At 40.4% G+C, this 5,079-nt stretch overlaps 1 protein-coding gene across 2 annotated transcripts in view; it reads right to left on the bottom strand.

Moving 5' to 3' along the window:
• CKMT2 (creatine kinase, mitochondrial 2) overlaps positions 1-2,580 on the bottom strand; it is a 49,074-nt gene extending 46,494 nt beyond the window's left edge. The window contains exon 1 of one of the 2 annotated variants that reach the window (XM_034774596.1): positions 2,480-2,580. The gene's annotated coding sequence lies outside the window, so the exon portion shown is untranslated. Of the gene's footprint in view, positions 1-2,475 lie in introns of both variants that reach the window. The other variant, XM_034774597.1, reaches the window with a different exon arrangement.
• Between the last annotated feature and the right edge of the window lie 2,499 nt (positions 2,581-5,079).

The raw sequence follows: 5,079 nt of genomic DNA, 5'->3' as shown, positions 1-5,079 counted from the left end.
CCTTGGTGTTCACACCTCAACTGCTAGCAGAGCACCTCACCCTCCCTGATTGAACTAACCTCGTTATCTCCACACTGATATATACCTGCCTCTGGAGATTTCCATTACTTGCATCTGAAGAAGTGAGGTTCTTACCCACGAAAGCTTATGCTCCCAGTACTTCTGTTAGTCTCAAAGGTGCCACAGGACCCTCTGTTGCTTTTTACAGATTCAGACTAACACGGCTACCCCTCTGATACTTCATTACATCTAAGGAGGACCTGACACGATTAGCTGCATGTCGGACTATTATGAAGGAGAAGAATGTTTACTTAAAGGCCTTAAAACAAACCCTGCTCTCATTTACACAGGCATAAATATGGAGACGCTGTTTTAAAGCTCAAAGATCTGAACTTCTCCAAAGATTATGGTTTTATAGTTTGGGTCCATCTCTAATATTAATGTTTGAAAACTGTAAATCAGATCTTTTAAAAATTTATATAAAGTCTGTGGGAATTCACACATGCAAAAACTCCCCATGCTACTTTCATCAGCAGCTTCACATCTGACCTATAGCGATCACCTTCTTTTTTGGCAGGGTTTTCCAGGTCAGTTGACTTTTTGGCAGCAGGGCTCTTTCAGTCTATTCTAATGGTGTCAGACTAAGGACAGTGAGTTTGTGATCTGCAGGGAGGCAAAACCATTATATTCATGCCTCTGAAAATTTCAGAGGAGATTCAATTTGAGATTCTAAAAGTACAAACCACTTTATCCTTTAAGCTGAAGTATCTTGCAGTCAGTACTAATAGTTTATTTTAGAAAAAAAAAAAAAGAGTTCTCTTTAGAGGACTAAAGAAGCTAGAGAGTTAATTGCTAAAGAAGAAGTCGTCATTATAAGCACTATTTTCTTAGGCAGGTATTAATGTAGCTGAGGACAAATTTCTGATTCCTTTATATTTATAGTTTATATTAGGAAGCATGTGTTTTTTCCAAAGGAGGAAAAGCTAGAAGGGCTGCAGACAGGAAAAGTGATGTTTCTAGAAATAGAACTAGATTAAATATTGGAGCCCAGTCACTGCTGGTATTAACTACCACACCATGTGATCCTGGCTGACATTTGAAAGGCATCACAGAGCCATAGCTAAAGTTCACACAGATAATGTATATATTTATATTTTAAATAGCAAACAATAAAACAGATTTGAATAAAATGTCAGTATGTGGCCATGCTTGACCTTTCAGTCTTTAGAAAACTTAAATGTGACATTACTCAAGCTATGCTTGTTTTGATCATTTAATCATGATGTAGCTACATACATTGAACTCAAACTGTTAATCAGCTGTTCTTGATAGTGATGCTATTGCAGTAAATAGACCCTCATAAGTGATAAAAATGGGGTTCAAAATTATTCTGTTACCTGATAACACTTCACTTCAGACAAAGCCTGATCCAAAGCGAACAGAAGTTATTGGGAATTTTTCCTATTCACATTAATGGGCCGGTTAAACCAACCCCATCTGAAAGGTTAAAACAAATCTCCAGAAAACAACCATACACCTCTACCCCGATACAACGCTGTCCTCGGGAGACAAAAAAAAAAAAATCTTACTGCATTATAGGTGAAACCGCATTATATCAAACTTGCTTTGATCCGCCGGAGTGTGCAGCTCTTTCCCCCCCCCCCCCCCCGGAGCACTGCTTTACCTCATTATATCTGAATTCATGTTATATCGGGTCCCGTTATATTGGGGTAGAGGTGTATTTCTAATTTTGCTTTTAATTTTAACATGCATTATCATGAACAGAGAGGCCAGGATTGCATTTCTCTTGATAAATCCATTGATCCATGAACCTGTATAAAATTACATTTTTAGATGAATTCAAAATCAGCTTACACTGAAAGAAAGAAGGGGGAAAAGGATGGTAAAGAATGTTGAACAGTCCAAAGAAAAAAAAATTCTGGGACAGATGCTCATTGGGTACAAATTGGCATAGTTCCATTGAGGGTGACCAGCAGAGGATCAGGCCTGGGGGGGGGTCTATTCTGGAGAGGTGCTGAGTCACAAACAAGCCAGTGAGTTGTGGATATTGATCACTTCTAAGAAGCTGATCTGCTGCACCATATAGCAAGAAAACATGTATCTAATGTGTAAATAAAGACACAACATTTCTGCTAACTCCAGACATTTACAGACAACACAGACAATTTAAGGTGGTTTCTCTGCAGGGTGACTGTAGAAGTGTTGTTACGATTCTGCCAGATTTTATTTTTATTTATTTAAAGTGCTACTTAAGTGTCACCATTTGAAGCAGCCGCATAGTGGGCTGACACAGTTTGCTGTCATTGCTGTCTGAGTAGTTATGCAAATCAGTAAATTATATTCAAATTACACCACCATGCATGGTGCTTTGAATTCATTTTTAATAAGCTTCCCATTTTAAATGCCACTGTTTGTGGAGAACAAAATGCAAGAGGAGTTAGTTAAACTACTTACTCACTTTACGCTTCTGGGTTCACTGTGGGCAGCAAGACGTGTCTAACTTCAGCTTCAAGGTCAGTTTGTGTACTGCCAGGATTCCAGGTCATATGAGGAGGAAGGGATGATGGGGGAAGGGGAAAATAATTACTCCACTGGCCAATCCCATTTCATTTAGTGATATTGATAACATTTTTTCACCCAACTGTACCCTTGAAGACATAACAAGGATGAGGCAATGTAGCTCCCTTCTTACATTTATGAAATCAACATTTTCTTTAATTGGCTGAGCCACCAGAGATCACAATATTGTATGAAAATAAGAGGCCTGAATCTTAATTGTGATAAGGGTCCTTTGTGCTGCTCCACTAGTGTATATCCAACCACCTGGGAATCCCCAGCTACAGTGGAGATCATTGGTGAAATGGAACCAGTAGAGCAACTCTATTGCCCCTTCCTCACAGCTCCAGAGGTAAAGGCTATGGCCAAAGAACAGGGGGGGCATAACTGGACCCCTGCTGGGCTCTGAATGTTTCTATCTACCAGAACAGTCCCTTAGGGCTGCAGGAAGCCTGGCATTGAATAGAGAGCACAGGGATAGCATAAGCCACCTCCACCCAACCTTAGTCCTGATCTGAGTGGAACTTGGCCAGCACAGAGAAATGGGCTCAGGTAACCTTAAGCAGAAAGGAAAGAATCTACAGAAACACTCTGTTTATTGTTTGCAGTCACCTCCCTTTCCTTGAATTGTCTCTTCCTTAGGCAGAGGAGTCCAGCGATATAAGGCATGTAAAAGTGTTAGTAACCACTGGTGAAGGACACATCTCCAGCCGGTGATTTACCTATGTCTATTGGAGATGAACAAGAGGTTAATTAGCACCATCTACCATAGTGTCAGGCAAGTAAGGAATTCCTGATACTTCCCTTGGAATTAGCAGAAACTTGCTAGCAAGTTTCAATGTTTGTACTAATTATGGTGTATTTGCCATCTAAATTACTACAACACTCCTCTCTTCCATATCCAGAAAGAGATTACTATTGTGCAAAAGTCTTGAGCCTTTACTTTATCTTTTGCCTTGAGAACTCCATTCTTCAATTTTAGAGTTTCAGGTGGTTTTGGCCCTTTTGCTTGGGCTGTACTCATATGGTCATGTTTGGGCTCATAATGCAAGCACCACATAGTGAGGCCCTGATTAAGTAAAGGACTTAAACATGTGACTAAGTCCATCTCTATTCAGCAAAGCACTTAAGTACATGATGAACTTTAAGTTTAAGTCAACAGGACTTAAGCGTGTGCTTAAGAGCTTTGCTGAATACTGAATAGGAATGGCCTTAAGCACATACTTAGGGCTTGTCTACACTAGCAATTTACAGTGCTGCAACTTTCTCGCACAGGGATGTGAACCCCCCCCGAGCGCAGCAAATTTCAGCGCTGTAAAGCGCCAGTGTAGACAGTGCACCAGCGCTGGTAGCTACATCCCTTGTGGAGGTTTTGTTTTGTTTTTTAAAAGAGCGTTGGGAAAGCTCTCTCCCAGCGCTATTCTGCTACCGCACAACCATGTTAAAGCGCTGCCACGACAGCACTTTAGTGTTGCCAGTGTAGACTAGCCCTTAGTTAAGCACATGCTTAAGTACTTTGTTAAATTGGAGACTATGAGAACAGATATACCAAAAAGCCCACAACCTGTGTTCATGGACACAGAAATATTTGGCAAACATATTCAGAGGTTCCCCCCTGCACTACAAATTTCCAAAGAATATTAAAATCGATGCTTCACAAACATTGGCCTTACAACAATTCTTTAATTATATTTCTAAGGAAACAACTGGAATATTTAGAAGGAACCGTCAACACTGCTACATTTTCATCTCTACCTAGCCTAAATATTTGTGTCAATTTACCAGTTAAAATGCTCTGCTTCAGCGGCTTGTGCTGAGGAGGTAGTGATAACTGAGTGGTGCTAATTCAGCTGCTGTTCAGATAAATGCCATCTGTCCCTGCACAGGGAGTTCAATCACAATTCAGCAATAGCGTGTGCACCAAAAAATATTGCCATGCGCCCTGGTGAACAGAAAAGGTACCAGTATGGATAGTGAATCAGGTTATTCATTTTTCATGGGACAGCCTTTCTAATTGACTTGTTTGATTAAAGAAAACCTCTATAAAGTCAAACCTCCACAAGAGAGAATTTATTAGTAATCAAAGGAATTAGGACAGTATTGAGAGACCAGTTATTATCACATTATTATATGTATTGCAGTAGTGACTGGAGAGCATTTCTGTGGGAGGCCAGCACTCTACCAGGCCACTGCTCTTCTCTTAACTATGCATCCCAGGAACAGATTTATTTCTCCAATATTTGATATTTCTCAGGGGAGACTGTTTCCCTTGTAGAACAGAATCACAACGATAATGTGAGGCTCATTTAGAATTATAAACACTGCAAAAAATCAGCTCTTAGGCTGCAAACATGAGGGTATATGAAAAGGTAGTGGCCTACACAAGTGCAGGTGACAGACCCAAGGCCCAGATTCCGCAAGCTGATCCATGCAGGTGGAACTCTACACCCATGCTCTTTGCTGCAGTGAAAGGAGCTCTACAAAAACACTGAGAACCAGCTT

The sequence above is a fragment of the Trachemys scripta genome, chromosome 6 (assembly GCF_013100865.1).
Source record: "Trachemys scripta elegans isolate TJP31775 chromosome 6, CAS_Tse_1.0, whole genome shotgun sequence".
In the NCBI taxonomy this organism is placed as follows: Eukaryota; Metazoa; Chordata; order Testudines; family Emydidae; genus Trachemys; species Trachemys scripta.
This window is presented reverse-complemented; position numbering and strand designations above follow the sequence as displayed.